The sequence below is a fragment of the Panthera uncia genome, assembly GCF_023721935.1.
Source record: "Panthera uncia isolate 11264 chromosome E2 unlocalized genomic scaffold, Puncia_PCG_1.0 HiC_scaffold_19, whole genome shotgun sequence".
NCBI lineage: Eukaryota > Metazoa > Chordata > Mammalia > Carnivora > Felidae > Panthera > Panthera uncia.
The window spans coordinates 12,432,284-12,448,863 of NW_026057588.1; the positions used below are offsets into that span (position 1 = coordinate 12,432,284).

The 16,580-nt window shown below is 45.9% G+C and overlaps 1 long non-coding RNA gene across 1 annotated transcript in view; it reads left to right on the forward strand.

Moving 5' to 3' along the window:
* Window positions 1–11,315, forward strand: part of LOC125915442 (uncharacterized) — an 81,906-nt gene extending 70,591 nt beyond the window's left edge. The window contains exons 2-3 of the long non-coding RNA XR_007455666.1: window positions 5,182–5,314; window positions 8,533–11,315. This is a non-coding gene — a long non-coding RNA (uncharacterized LOC125915442). The remainder of the gene's footprint in view (window positions 1–5,181; window positions 5,315–8,532) is intronic.
* The last annotated feature ends 5,265 nt before the right edge of the window (window positions 11,316–16,580 follow it).

A 16,580-nucleotide genomic window follows, 5' to 3' on the forward strand; every position in this document is an offset into this window, starting at 1 on the left:
AGGATTGGTTCAGGAACCACCCCCCCACCCCCCCGCCAGGCTCACTGTGAGATGAACCTGTGCTGAACTCCATTGACCACCTGAGCTCCATAAGCTCCTCCTCTGATTGGTGGTGGGCCACTGTGACATTGGGCCCTCAGTTTAGAGACCATATCTAGTAATGCCCCAAAGAGCTGACTATTTCCTTTTCCCCAGTGCACAATCATCCTGGTAAAAGGCCACAGGTCCCTCTGGGGAAGGGTGGGAGAAAGGTTCATTGTATAAATTTTTGGCAGCATACTGGGTCCTTCCTCAAGGGGACCCAGCTTCTCCTTTATTCAAGGGGTTCTGGCTCTTTAAATTGGCTCAAGTCTGGGAATTAATTGAGGGGCCATAACACTCAGTTGCTGTGATTCAAGATGTACTTTCTAGAACTCTTCTGCTTATATAGACCAAGTAAGAATTCAGTAGGTTTCCATCTGTTTCATTTCTAGGAACACCATGATCAACTAGCCGATGTCATTGGTCTTTGTGAATGAGACTGTTCTGATTGCTGCTTTGAGTCTGTTGTCCTTCGTGATGACTGTGGCCCAAGTCACTTTCAGTGATTAATATGGCCTCTTGGCCCTACCTCCTTGGGATCCAATCTCCCTCCTTGCATTTACGTTTCCCAGTTCACTGGCAGCAGCTCCCTCTGACCTACAGAGAAGAACAATCACAGAGCTCTTTAAGTGTGCTGGGGCTCCCTTATAAGCTCCCTCAGTCATGAAAGGGAAAGGTGTGTCCTCTGGACTCTCCCAGGGTGGATGAGTAGGTCTTAAATGATAAGTCCATACCACATTCCAATTTCCCTTAGTCTTTGGATCTTTCCTCTTTCTCTGAGTCTCAGGGCTATTCTCTGATGCAGAGACCTCATGGGTCTGTCAAGGTGAACAGATACAGATGTAAAACTTAACAGTGACCTGGTGAGCTGAGTGGGGGAGTATTTGGAGGTATTTTTATTCAGAGATGTGTCCCAGCCCGTGGAGCCCCAGGTGAGGGGGAGAATATTCCACATGGAGTCTCATATTCTCCCGGGGAGCTGAGGGGAGCGAGCCAGGTGAGGAAATACCCAGGGATATGGGCCCTCTGGTCAGTCCGGAGGGTGTCTGGACATGGTCACCCTGACATGGTCAGTCCGGAGGGTGTCCTCTCTTAGGGTGTCTGTGTTCCTTGGGAATGTCCTATGCCTTGGCATGAGCATGAGGTACTTGGTGCTGAGGCTTTTCATTTGAAGGGAATTCACACCCAGGTGACAGAGGAGCCAGTGCAGGGAGGTAAGTGATAGAGGACATGGGTGTCCTTGGAGCCCTTATCCCCAGACAGAGTTAGGGGAAGTTCTGGGTGTCTGGGGTTGCTTTAGCCAAAGACTTTTTGAAAAGTCATCCTCTTTAGCTGAGGGCAGGAAAATGTCAGAATGGTGGATGAGGGATGAGGAGGGGAAGGGAGACTCATCTGTAGATGAGGGAACCCCTCTGTCTCCCCCTAAGCAAAGGAGGAACATGATCTGAAGGGCTTCATTACCCCCACTGGTTTCTGGATGCAGAAGATATCCAGGGGTTCCAGTTCAGAGTCAGCTCACCCTGGGCCCAGTCATGATGCCCATGATGGCCCCATCAGGAATAAAGTGCTAAGGCTCCTGGGGTGGGCCCTGGGAAGAACAGGGAGAATGAAATATACAGTGTTTTCACTAATAGGAGACTCCCCTCTACTTCATTCAGGCAGGATGCATGACTCCTCAGCATAGCTCTCCCTGGGAGGTACACCTGGGACGTGATGTCATTTCTCCTGGGCTCAGGGTCATCTTTCTACCAAAGGCATGTCTATCGTTTTGTCTAGGAATGGTGGTCACTCTCCTCCCCAAATCACCCTTGACTCCTTGACTCCATGCACAAGGGTACTTGAGGACATGTGGTTCGTGTGTGTGTGTGTGTGTGTGTGTGTGTGTGTGTGTGTGTGAGAGAGAGAGAGAGAGAGAGAGAGAGAGAGAGAGAGAGAGAGGGAAAGTGAGAGAGACAGAGAGACAGAGACAGAGAGAGAGAGAACCACATTTTGTGCCTGTCCTGATGTTGCCCTGTGGTGGACATGAGGGATTCTGTACTCTCTGTCAGGCTTAGGACCAGGCATCTGACTAGGGTTCAGGTCACTGCTCTGGACGTTGAGCCCTGGGCAGAGATGGGCTCTCACCCCTCTCCTGCAGGGACAGTCAGTACAGGACTCCAGCCACCCTGGGTCTATCGTGCAGCACAGTAGAACTCTGGTAGGACTGGATGGCCCACATTCCCCTGGCCCCACACTTTAAAATGATTAAAATGGCGAAGTTTAGGTTATATGTATTTTATCTCAAAACAAGCAAAAAACTTAGGAAACAAACCTACATATTACCTTATATAAAACTGGCACCAATCCACGACTGGGAATGCATGTGGGTGTCCATTTCTTCATCTGCTGTGCATGCCCATAGTGATTTTGTGAGAGCAGAAGCAAGTGTCCCCCTGTTTATCTACCCTTCTTTCCCTTATTCATTCTCTGAACACAATAGCCATTTTCCTGTGACGGGGCCATTGAGAAAGTAGGCTCGCCCTGTCTCTCTCTTGGGAAATTGGGGATCTGTAGGACATAGGATGTGAACGTAGGTAACTGCACCTGACTGTGTTATCACAGCACAAAGGAACAGAGTCAGAGGTGAGAATTCAGAGGGGGTTTATTGTGTCCACCTGTAGAGGTTGGGGTGACCTTATGGCAAGATGGCCAATGAGATTGGCTATAGAGAAGGGGAAGGAGCAGATTCATAAAGAAAGGGGGAGAGGGCACCCCAGGCAGGGACTGTTTGAGCGAATACATGGAGGCAGGAGCAAGAATTATGAGGGGCAGTATGTGTGCAGATGGGATTACAAGGAGCAGGTCACAGGGGCGGGGTGAGACAAGATGGAGGCTTTTCTGAAGAGCTGGTGTGTTTTCTGGGTCTTTCCATCAGAGCCTGGACTGGAAGGCTGAAGACACTGGGGGAGGGGGCTGAGAGAAGACACACCCACGATGTGTCTCCTTCTTTGCTCATATTTGTGTGGACATCAGCTGGCCCCGTTTTCTGTTTTCCTGTGTCCCTACTTGAGTTTGCAAACGGAAAAAGGCTGGGAGCTGTCCATGGTCCCATGGTCCCCAGGGCTGTGTGAGGACAGCCAAGCGCTCTCTTGACTGGGTGGGTAGGGTCTCTTGTGAATCTCATCTTTTCCTGTTGATATTACCCCCCCACTGTATCCCACCACCACAACTCGCTCCCAGGAGATAGGGATGGGGGGGGCTGGGATAATTTAGATATAATATTTTCCCTGTGTGCCCAAGAAAAGAATAGGCCTGGAGTTTCAGGTGAATTCCTGCTAAGAGAAAATCCCCATGAGCAGAAGAAAAAGAACAAATGCAGGGAAGACCCCTCTTTATTCACAGACCTGTTAAAGATTTAGAAGGTTTTCTCAATTGGGGATGGCACTCAGAGCATTTGGAAATGTGGGTTGGGGACAGTATTTTGGTTCCATAAGTGACTTGACGGGCCTTCTGGAAATTAGAGTGTGGGGACAAGAGGGAATAATGCAGTAAGAGACTCAGGACTGTCTGACATAACAAGGACTTCCTTGACCAAATGCCAATAGCTCCTCAGGAGAACTGAATCAGTTGACTTTATTTCTTTTCGTTTCTTTTCTTTCCTTTCCTTTCCTTTCCTTTCCTTTCCTTTCCTTTTTTCTTTTCTCTTTCTTTCTTTTGCATTAAGATGTGTGTTTTTATTTTAATTAAAATATTTTTAATTCCACTATAGTTAACATACAGTGTTATATTAGTTTCAGGTGTACAATATAGTGATTTATCAATTCTTTACATTACTCAGGGCTCATCATGATAAGTGTACTCTTGATCCCCTTCACCTATTTCATCCATCCCCCCACCCCTCCTTGTGGCCACCATCAGTTTGTTTTCTCTAGCTGAGAGTCTGTCTCTTGATTTATGTCTCTTTTTTCCTTTTCTCATTTGCTTTGTTTCTTAAATCCTACACATGAGTGAAATGATATACTATTTGTCTTTCTGTGATTTATTTAGCTTAACATTATACTTTCTAGCTCCATCCATGTCATTGCAAATGGAAAGATTTCATTCTTTTTTATGGCTGAGTACTGTTCCATTGTAAATATATATGTATGCATACATACCACATCTTCTTTATCCATTCATCTACTGGTGGGCACTTGGGCTGCTTCCATAATTAGGTTACTGTAGATAATGCTGCTATAAACACAGGGGCTCATGTATCCCTTTGAATTAGTGTTTTTGTATTTTGGGGGGAATACCCAGTTGTCCAGTGACTGGATCCTATTGTAGTTCTATTTTTAACTTTTTGAGGAACCTCCATACTGTTTTCCATGGTGGCTGCACCAGTTTGCATTCCCACCAGCAGGGCATGAGGGTTCCTTTTTTTCCACATCCTCACCAACACCTGTTGTTTCTTGTTAATTTTATTTTTCTTGGTAGCCAATATCCTCCACTGACATAGTATGTATTTATTTACTGGTTTATCTTATATATCCACATATTTATTTTTTATGTTTTATTTATTTTTAAGAGACAGAGAGAGAGAGAGAGAGAGAGAGAGAGAGACCAGGGGAGGGACAGAGAGAGGGGGAGACACAGAATCCGAAGACAGGCTCCAGGCTCTGAGCTAGCTGTCGGCACAGACCCGACGCAGGGCTCGAACTTACGAACTGTGAGATCATGACCTGAACCGAATTCGGATGCTTAACCGACTGAACCACCCAGGCGCCCCTCCACATATCTACAAATGGAGCCTCATGAGAGAATTGGCTTTGATTTGTTTACAGCTGTGTTTTCTGACTCTCTAAGTAGGGAAACCCATGAGATTTGTGTTTGAACAGTGTTTAAAGATGCTTTGAATGAAAAGAATAGAACATGCAAAGTATACAAAGGACCTCTCACCTGGTTTCTGGTCTCCTTCATTATGCCTGAAATATTATTTTGTATTTATTTCACTGGCGTTGTGCTACATTTAAGGTCTGTGTCTGATTTTCTTCATTTGCCATTATCTTCTTTTAGATGTAGCCTTAAAAAATATTTATGCCTAGTTCACTGTTGCCCAACTGTATTAATTTTTCCTCCTAGAGATATTTGACATCTCTGGAAGTATTTTGGTTGTTGGATCTGTGGACGAACTATTGGTAACCACTGGATAGTGGCCAGGGTCCAGCAATAAACAGGACAATCCCCTACAACAAAGAATTATCTGGTCCAAAATGTGAGTAGTTCCAAAGTTGAAAATCCTTCTGCAGACAAAAATTTTACCATGAGTTTTGACAGAAAGAATATGGCAATCTCTATGATAGTAAAGTAGCCTCTTAATGTTTTATAGAAGAACAAATCCACATATACAAATCAGGTGAATGGGGGAGTGGGGGAGGAAGCATATCTTCCTGGTAAGTCTGCTCCTGGGGGAGAAGTCAGGAAGGAGTGGTTTGGCATCAGGAGGACAGGGTTTTGACAAGAGCAGTGTCCTTCCAGGGTGGAGCGTATGACACTTCACGTCCCAAAGGATCCTGCCTGGCCTCCTCCTCATCCCCACGGAGGCTTTGGGCCTCCAGCTTTTGGAAGAGAGGGTTGAACAGGAGCGCCCATGGCAACCACTATTGCCTTGATAGCCGAGCCAGAAATCTGGGGGTGCTCGATTCACAGAGACTGAGGCAGCTGAGATTTGATGGGGTTGGGTTGACAGACACAGGCCACTTCTTATGAGTGTGATGCCCTTGGGGTTGGCAAAGGTGGGGGCTGAGGTGTTGAGAGGGGCAGGAGGGCAGGGCTGGGAGGCCTGCAGCTGTCAGTGGACTGGGATTACAGGGCCCCCAGTCTGCTTTGGCAGGGCCCCAGAGTGGATTCAATATGGGGGGAGCAGAGTGTCTGCAGGAGGGTGGGGAGCTGGGATCTCATCACTCCAAACAAAATCCGTTGCTTGGTGGGCTCCACAGGAGAAAGACAGGGATCCGGAAGCTTCGCAGCCCTGTCAGTGGGAGCTGGTGGAGGAGGCCTGGTAGGGTCAGGACCTGTGTCAATGAGATACACGTCCCAGCAGAGTAGAAGCAGCTGGGACTTGAGTTTCCTAAGGTGCCTAGAGGGCTCCAGCTCTTGGGTAGTAGATGGTGGAGGGCTGGGAGGGGGGGCAGCAGGTGGGTGTCCTCAGCAGAATATGGGCCCTGCTGAAGTAAGGCAGGTAAGGACTGAGTTCCTGGAGCTGGAGTCCCTCCTACACATAAAGATTTGGGTCCTGGGCTGATGCTATACCTGCCACAGGCAGTGGGCACAGGGACAGCTGGATATCAGGCTCTCTCTCACCCTCCCAGATGGAAGTAGATGCTTCTGTGGACTTCCAGCCTGGGTACAAGGAAGGGACCATGTCAGTTCTCATCAGGGCTTTAATCTTGTCCTGTCTCCCCCTTCTGCCCTCAGTGCCCTGGCTCTCTCAGAAGAGCCTTATCAACCCCCCAGCTCCCTTTCTCAGAGCCTGGCCTCTACGCTGACTCTCTGGGTGGTCCTCCGATGCTGGGAGCCTTGCAGGGCCAGGGGTAGTGGAAGGGCCCCCCTCTGTGCTGAGGGGCAATCTTGAGGTCCACCAGCCCCACACCGCTTTCCAGTGCCCAGCAGACCAAAGCTTGCACCTCATCTATCTCCCCCAAGTGTTGGAGAGGTGGGCCGGGTACTGGGTCCCAGTTCTCTTGTGGGAAAGCGCCCCCAAACCTTTCCTACCACCACATGTAGGTAGTGGCTGGTCCCAGTCCAGCAGTATCTTGGTGGGTGGTGGTGGAATCTGCGTGGGATCATGCTCATCATGGGTGCACTGGACTTTGTGCGGCCCTGAGCGTGTAGTGTTGTGGGGTTTGGGGCACACAGGCAGCAGCCCTGGAGGAGCGGGTGTTGGGGAGTGCCTTCGAGCAAGGATTGGGCTTCCAGAAGTTCCCTCATGTTCCAGGATGCAGCCAGGGTGAGGTGTGCAGGGTTTGGTGACACCTGACATCGGGGATGTGGGATGGTGCTCAGGTTGCTCCAGGCCGGTGCCCGTGCACACCCGGACGTCCTGTGCCTGCAGCAGCCGGTTGAGCACCCCGCACTGTCTTGAGAACCAGAGAAGCTCAGGCCTCAGCTCTTCTCGTGGTTGGTCGCAGGTGATTGGCTCTGGGAGAGGGGTCAGGGGCTGCCTGTCTTCTCTTTAAGCTTTTAGGGAAGAAAGGATAATTTCTACTAGGTTATGAAAAATATAGATAGCCAGCTACCTGGTAAAAGTGAGGATAATCCCCTGGAAACTTCTCTTTAGGACGAATAACTTAGTTTTATCAGTAACTGTGACAAATGTCTTCTTCTTCTAGTTTGTTATTAATGTCACATTTTGCAGTTTGGCTCTTAAGGAAATGGTGAAAACCAACCAAGATTCAGGTTTTAGCATGGCAATGTTGATTTCATGTGGACGCTCCTAGGATTTTAAGCTTTCATGAATTCACATAGAATCTTCCCTGTGGACACTCATGTACTGTCTCCTTGTGCATTTTTTTTTTAATGCTTATTTATTTTTGAGACAGAGGGAGACAGAGCGTGAGTGGGGGAGGGGCAGAGAGAGAGACACACACAGAATCTGAAACAGGCTCCAGGCTCTGAGCTGTCAGCACAGAGCCCGATGCAGGGCTTGAACCCATGAACCATGAGATCATTACCTGAGCCAAAGTCGGACGCTTAACCGACTGAGCCACCCAGGCGCCCCATTCTTGTGCATTTCTACTAGTCATACTTTTGGAGGGAGTCACATTTTCCCCTAAGGGTTGGACGGCATCTGACTACTGCGAGGGGGAACGGGGGGGAAGGTGTCCAAATGCTGCTGGTAATGATAATGGCACTCATGATGGAGGTCTGTTCAAGGTGGGTGAAAGCAAATGTTTCTGAGAACTTTTCCCTCAAAATCACAAGCAGAAGGCACCTCCTGGGCCTGTCACAATGTTGGGATGGATGAAGGATGAAAATGGAGGTCGGTAATTTAAGTATCACATCCAAAAGTGGACAACAGGTTCTGTGTAGAGTCTAGATATGGACGGGGAATAGTGAGGACACTTAAAGGCCCCCTCCCCTTAGTGCCAGAGCATCAGAGGCTCCTGTGGTTCAGGCAGGGGCCCAAGGCTAGAGGGGAGGGTGCTGTCAGCCCACAGGTGCTGGGAACCAGACCCTAACACTGGCAAGTCCCTAAGTCTGTTTTTTGGGGTATAGATTTATCCTTAAGGAATGATGCTGAGGTATATGATTCTGAGGCTAAGGAGATGCTCTTATGACATAATTTTCTTCTCAATAAGATAATTTCTTCCAAATGATAGTATGTCTTTGCATTCATGGCTAAGATGCCTCTCAAGACAGTGACGACATCAGAGGACATGTCTAGTGACATTACATACAGATTTGTATGTTTTTGCATCCCAATGTCTACAGAATTTCCCTCAGCTAACCTGGCAGTATAACCCAGTGGTGTCCTTCTGATTTGTGGTCACACCCTTGGCAAAACCAGTCTTCGAGCTACTGAGCCACAGGCAGCCAAGATAATCACCACTAAATATGCCATCTGCTGATAAATCAACTTTTGATTAATTAAAAGCAGTTTTTCATGACATTAATTATGCCTGTTTATTTTCTCTCTTATTTGCACACTCCAAGAGGCCCAGGGTTTCATTTGGTTAGTTAATACTAGAGGTTAGTGTAGGTCACTTGTTCTCAAAGAGGAGGGATCTTACCAGCACCTCTCCCCTTCCTCTAGGACACGCACCATTGTCTCCAGAAAATCTCTTTACACCAGGGCTGGAGAGTTCTCCTGGCATCTGGTGGGTGGAGGCTGGCATGGTGCTAATTATCCTATGGTATATGAGATGGCCCCCAACAGGAAATACTAGGCCACAATCAGGGATGAGGAGACAGAGCCCTTCTGTGTGCCCATCACCCAGCCTTCCCAGGAGGCTTCCCCTCACTCTGCTCTTCCCCGTCTCTCCAGACTCTGCCCCTCTAGCCAGCCCCCCTCCTCCTGCAGCTTCACTGCCAGTCCTTGTGAACCTGAACGTGCCTTTGGTTCAAGGTCAGCCCTAATCCCTCAACTCGTCTGGCTCCTTTTTGTTATTTTTTTTATTGTAATTCCAATGCAGTTAACATACACTGTTGTATTAGTTTCAGGTGTACAACACAGTGATTCAGCAGTTCCATATATCACTCAGTGCTCATCATGATAAGTGTACTCTCGATCCCCTCCACCTGTTTCATCCATCCCCCTCCCCCCCCCCACCTCGCCTCTGGTAACCATCAGTTTGTTCTCTATAGTTAGGAATCTGGGCTTTTTTGGTTTGCCTCTTTTTTCCCCTCTTTGCTTGTTTGTTTCGTTTCTTAAATTCCACATATGAATGAAATCATATGGTTATTTGTCTTTCTCTGACTGGCTTATTTGGCTTAGCACAATATTCTCTATATCCATCCATGTTGTGGCAAATGGCATGATTTCATTCCTTTCTGTGACTGATTAATATTTCACTGTATACATTGACCACATTTTCTTTATCCATTCATTTGCTGATAGACATTTGGAATACTTCCACAATTTGGCTATCGTAAATAATGCTGCAATAAACATGGGAGTACATACATTCCTTCAAGTTCGCGTTTTTGTATTCTTTGGGTAAATACCCAGTAGTGGAATTACTGGATCACATTGCAGTTCTATTTTTAATTTTTTGAGGAACCTCCATGTTGTTTTCTACAGTGGCTGCACCAGTCTGCATTCCTACCAACTGTGCATGAGGGTTCCTTTTTCTCCACGTCCTCGCCAACACTTGTGTTGTTGACTTCAGCCATTCTGACAGGTGTGAGGGGATATCACATTGTGGTTTTTATCTGTATTTCCCTGATGGTCAGTGATGTTGAACATCTTTTCATGTGCCTGTTGGCCATCTGTATGTCGTCTTTGGAGAAATGTGTGTTAGTGTCTGTTTGCTCTTCTTCTAGCAGGGACAGTCCACTAGAGGGCACCCACACTCTTCCTTGAGCCTGTGGGGAGCTTTTCCACTTGCGACAAATACAAGCGTATTTCCTGCCAGAACCCCCAGCTTTCAAATAACTCTTTAGATTTGCCCAGGGTGAAGCTCCTGGGACAGATATCTGGGTCCCAGGGAGGAATATTACATTGGAGGATTGTGGGGGGGTATGGACTGGCGACCCAGAAGCAGTCCTAGGGCCTAAGTCTTGGGGAGGGATGGTTCCACACCTAGCAGGCAGCTTAGGCTAGACGTGCAGGAACAAGATGCCCCCACCCTACCTGTTGGCACTGGGGAAAATGACTGTAAGTCCATGACCCTGAAGGACTGGATCACTCTTTTTTTTTTTTTTTTAATGTTTATTTATTTTTGAGAGGGAGAGTGTGTGTGTATGTGTGACAAGGGAAGGGCAGAGAGAGAGGGAGACAGAGAATCTTAAGCAGGCTCTGTGCTTTCAGTGCAGGAGCTGATGCAGGGCTTGAACCCACGAACCAGGAGACCATGACCTGAGCTGAAGTCGGACACTTAAGTGACTGAGCCACCCAGGCACCCCAGGATCACCCTTCTTAAGTGTCCTTGCCCTCCCAGTATTAGGATTATACACCCATACCCTTTGTGACCTTGCAGCTCCTCCCCCCTGGAAGAGGGGCATGTGCCCCCAATCCCTCATTCATCTTGGGCTCAGCTGTATGCTTGCTGAGGCTAACGGTCTGTGGGAGGAGAGACCTGGGGCAGTTCAGGGCCACACCATAGGAGGCCTGGCATGTTGTCCTTCCTCTCTCCTGATCAGCTACAGGAAGAGTGTCTGCTTCTGGTCCCCTTCCCGCTGGTGCATTTAGGAAACGTGCTAAGTGTCGCAGGCCATCTGTGGTCTGAGGTCGGAGCCGTGAGTCTGGTTCTCTGGGCCAGGGGAGCTGCCCTCCCTCAGGCCCAGCTGTCTTCAGGAGGCTCTGACCCAAGCAGGGCTCTGTCCCTGGGTGTGGCCAGGGGAGAGCCTCTGAGGAGGGTTGAAGCCCAGGGGCTTGAAGTTCGGTTGGTGAACACAGACCGCCTTGCGCCACTCCTGATGACACTGATGTCTGTAGCGACCGTCCAGTAACTGCGATGCTTGCTGCAGGTTGTAGGCACCTTCATCAGGTCGAGGAGAAGTTTTCCCTTGGTTTCCGTACCATCCAAATCTGAGTGGACATGGAGCGTCATCAAAGGCCACTTTGCTTCTCTTCTCGTCATTAGGAATTATTCTCTAGTTCATGTGTTAATGTGCTTAAAGGCAATGATTGATTTTGAATGCTAATCAACCTTGCATTTTGGGAAAGGAATTCAGCTTGGTAATTCCTGATCCATTTTGGTAGCATTTTGTTTTAGGGATTTTTCATCTCTGGTCACGAGAAAGGCCTACCTGTTACTTCTTCTTTGTTTCCTGGTCTGGTTTTGACATGAAGGTTATTGTGCCACATAAAATGAGCTAATGAGTATTCATTTGTCCTGTTCTCTGAAAGAATTGTTTAAGGTTGAAATAAACTGGTCGTTGCTTGTTTTGTGGATTGATATGTGGATTGCTTTTTTGTATGGCCCGGAGAGATTGTACACTTCATTTTTTTGTAAAGTAACATGAACACTGCAATAATTTTCTGCACACGTGTGCCTATGAAACCATTGCCCAGATCAAGGTAGAGAACGTTTCCCCACACCAGAAAACACTCTCATGCCCCTTGCAGCCACTAGGAGCCCCACCATCATCCCCATTCTGACCTCTACCACCAGAGACTGGTTTTGCCTCTTTGGGAACTTTACATAAGTAGAATCGTTATGTTCCCTTCTGCATTTGGCTACTTTCCTTCAAGTCTGTGTTGGGATTCTGGGCAACCCTGATTCATTCCTTTGTCATATTGCTCAATACTCTTTTGTTTGGATATACCACAACATTTGCCTGTTGTGGTGTTGGACATTTGGATTGTTCGACTTTGTGGCTCTTCTGAATAATACTGGTATGAATACACTTATGCATGGGTGTTGTGATGTGTCTAACTCATTTCCTTGGGGATATATACCATTGTATTTGCTGGAGCATCTCCTGAAATACATGAAAATTTTAGATTCTTCTGCCAGATTATTGAACAAATCTTTAAAAAATGTTTATTTATTTATTTTGAGAGAGAGAGAGGGAGAGGGAGAGGGAGGGGTTAGGGTTAGGGTTAGGGTTAGGGTTAGGGTTAGGGTTAGGGAGAGGGAGGGATTAGGAGAGAGGGAGAAAGAATCCCAAGCAGATTCTGTACTGTCACCACAGAGCCCAACGCAGGGCCCAATCTCACGAACCGTGAGATCATGACCCGAACCGAAATCAAGTGTCAGACCCTCAGCTGACTGAGCCACTTGAGCGCCCCTGAACAAATCTTTATCCCCAACAGTAACATTACATGTTCAGATGTTCCAACTGTTGATATTGTCAGTCCTTTTAATTTCAGCTCTTCTCATGTGACTGACATGATATTTCATAATGCAGCTTTTTATATGCTTCTTGGCTATTTTCACATGTTCATACTATTTACTGTCTTTTAGAGAGTTATTAGCCATCTTAAAAAATTTTGGATTGTCAGCCTTTTTATATTGCTTTTGTAGGATTTTATAATGCACTTTGGACATGGCTTCTTCATCATATAGATACGCGCACGTGCACACACACGCACATAACTTGTATATACATGAAAGACAGAGGGAGAGAGAATTGGGTGTGTTTTGAAGACCAGAAATTGTAACTTTGATAAAATTTAATCAGTTTCCAGAAGATTGTATGGTGTGAGTTAGGGTCTAGGTTCCTATTTTTTTCTCCATACAGATATTCATATTCATTTTAAAGCCATTTGTGTTTTTTGAGTGCGCACAAATGTGGCACATATATCTGTGTGTGCACAAGTGTGTATGTGTGTGTAAAGACATTTTAACTCTTAATTAAATTTCCTTTATAGTTATACTACAGGTCAGATTTCCTGTTTCTTGCTGAGTTAGTTTATGTTATTGCTAATTTTCTAGGAATATTGTCCATTTTGTCTGAATTGTGAGCTTTATTGCCACAAAGATTTTTTTAGAACTTTCAGTCTCTGCCCCAACTTTAGTTAGGTCCACTTGTTCCCACACTAATGTAGCTTATTTGTGCTTCCTCTGTTGTTTTGCTGATGAATTTTTCAGAGGTGTTAAAAATTTATGAACCCTTTCAAGAAAGGAGTTTGGAATAATGGGGTTTTGAATTTGGGATGTGTGGATCTTCTTGATTCTGTATTTGTCTTCTAGCTTATTATTTTTTCCTCTTAAGTTTATGATCACTTTCCTTTGTCCCTTTGTTTTTCTCCAACTTGTTAAGTTGGATGATTAACTCATTTTAAATCAACCTTTTCTAGTATCAGCATTTAAGGTAATGAATTCCCTTGGGAGCACCACTTTAGTTGGATAAGTTAAAAAATTTTTTTTTAAGTTTATTTATTTTGAGAGATAGAGAGTGCAAGCAGGAGGGGGGCAGAGAGAGAGGGGAGAGAGAAAATCCCAAGCAGGTTCCACACTGTTAGAGCTGAGCTGATGTGGGGCTCAAGCTCACGAAACTGTGAGATCATGACCTGAGCTGAATCCAAGAGTCAGATGCTTAACCAACTGAACCACTCAGGTGCCCCTGGATCCCATAAGTTTTGCCAGAAGTATATTTTTAGCCAAGTGCCAAATATTTAAAACATCCAGGCAGAGCAGTGTGGCCCAGTCTCCCGTGCACAGAGAATCCGCTCCCCTGAGCACAGACTCTACCCAGGGTGCACTGCTCCTGCATGCCCAGGGTCTCCAAGGGTGACTAGGATGGACTCTTGGCAGATGAACATGTGGCAGTAGCCATGACAGCCCAGTGTTAGCACCTCCTGTAATACTTGGTGGAACCAGAGCCTCAGCCCCCCTTTCCCAGTCCTGGAGATAAGACACATGTCCAAGGGACTTGGCTCCTCCAAACTTACCATCATAGAGGGGTTCAGCCATGCCAGGGCTGGAGAAGGACATAGAGAGTGGTGTGAGCAGGGCAGACAGAACAAAGTTACCTCCTTTTGGACAGTGTCTCCAGGACATGCCTTTGGGAGAGAAAACCTCTAGGGCCCAGATGGACTGCATGGAGCCTCTTTCCTTCAACCTCCCTCTCCCCTTTCTTTGATCCTGTGTATTCTGTGGACCCAGGTCCTGTTCCCAGGTTTCCCTGAGGACACTGAGGTGACAATGGTGTGGAGAGAGGGGATGGAGCTTATTCCATTTATAATAGCATCAAAAAGAATCAAATGCTTAGAAATAAACTTAACCAAGGAAGTGAAAGATACATACACTGAAAACCACCAGATATTCAGAAAGAAATTAAAGAAGACACCAATAAATGGAAAGATATCCAGGTTTATGGATTGAAAAGCTTAATATGATGTCAATGTTACCCCAAACTGTATATATACAGACATATAGATACCATGGAATACAATAGAGAGCCCAGGAAAAACGCCCCAATTATTTAATCAAAAGACTTTAGACAAGGGTGCCAAGACCATTTAATGGAGAAAGGACAATCTTGTCAACAAATGGTGTTAGAAAACTGGGTATCAACAAAACTAAAAGGCAAGCGACGGAATGGGAAAAGATATTTGCAAATGACATATCAGACAAAGGGCTACCATCCAAAATCTATAAAGAACTCACCAAACTCCACACCTGAAAAACAAATAATCCAGTGAAGAAATGGGCAGAAGACGTGAATAGACACTTCTCTAAAGAAGACGATCCAGATGGCCAACAGGCACATGAAAAGATGCTCAACGTCACTCCTCATCAGGGAAGTACAAATCAAAACCACGCTGAGATATCACCTCATGCCAGTCAGAATGGCTAAAATGAACAAATCAGGAGACTATAGATGCTGGAGAGGATGTGGAGAAACGGGAACCCTCTTGCACTCTTGGTGGGAATGCAAACTGGTGCAGCCACTCTGGAAAACAGGGTGAAGGTTCCTCAAAAAATTAAAAATAGATCTACCCTATGACCCAGCAATAACACTGCTAGGAATATAGGAGTGCTGGGATATAGGCATATAGGAGTGCTGATGCATAGGGGCACTTGTACCCCAATATTTATAGCAGCAGCTTTAACAATAGCCAAATTATGGAAAGAGCCTAAATGTCCATCAACTGATGAATGGATAAAGAAATTGTGGTTTATATATACAATGGAATACTACTTGGCAATGAGAAAGAATGAAATATGGCCTTTTGTAGCAACATGGGTAGAACTGGAGAGTGTTATGCTGAGTGAAATAAGTCAGGCAGAGAAAGACACATACCATATGTTTTCACTCTTATGTGGATCCTGAGAAACTTAACAGAAGACCATGGGGGAGGGAAAGGGAAGAAAAAAAAAAGTTAGGGAGGAAGCCAAACCATAAGAGACTCTTAAAAACTGAGAATAAACTGAGGGTTGATGGGGGGTGGGAGGGAGGGGAAAGTGGGTGATGGGTATTGAGGAGGACACCTGTTGGGATAAGCACTGGGTGTTGTATGGAAACCAATTTGACAATAAATTTCATAAACAAACAAACAAACAAACTTAAAAAAAAGAAAACTGGATATATAGATGCAAAAGAATGAAAGTGGATCACTGCCTTATGTCACCTGCAAAAATTAACTCAAAATGGATCAAATCCTAAAGGTAAGACCTGAAACTATAAAACTCATAGAAAATATAAGAGAATGTCTTCATGACGTTGGATTTGGCAGTGATTTCTTGAATAGAACACTAAGAACACAAGCAAAAAAAAGGAAAAACAGATATACCGGATTTCATCAACATAAAAAAAAAAAAAAACCCTATTCATCAAGGGACACAATCAACAGAGTGAAAGGCAACCTATGGAATGATAGAGTAGGTGGTTAGCTGGATATGAGCTGGAGGCAAGGGTGGTGGTAAATAGTGGTTTCATGGTTTCCCACCTTCCTGGGCTATGAGACCAGGAACAACAGGTGCAGAGCATATGTTCCCCCTTCCAGCCTGTGTCCTATAATAAACTGTAACTTCATTATAATATATTTACATAGCGCCCCCCCCCCACTATGGGGAAAGACAGCCATAACAATTTTGGCAAGAACCTTGTAGAGTCAAAAACTCCTCCTCCCCACCTATACAAACATAAAGGGACACCCCTAAGCCTTGGGCAGTTGCTAACTCTGGGCCTGCCTACTCTCCCATCTTGAGAGTGTATTGTCCTTAATAAACTGCTTTGTGCTTGCTACTTTGCTTCTGGCTGCCTTTATTCGAGCTGGGTCCTCCTCACATAAACCTTTTGTAGAGAGCCAAGAACTAGATATCCATTCTCATGTCACAGAATCTCCCACCAGTAACAGAATGAGAGGAAATAACTTGCATATCATATATCAGATAAGGGGTTAATGACCAGAACATACAAAGAAC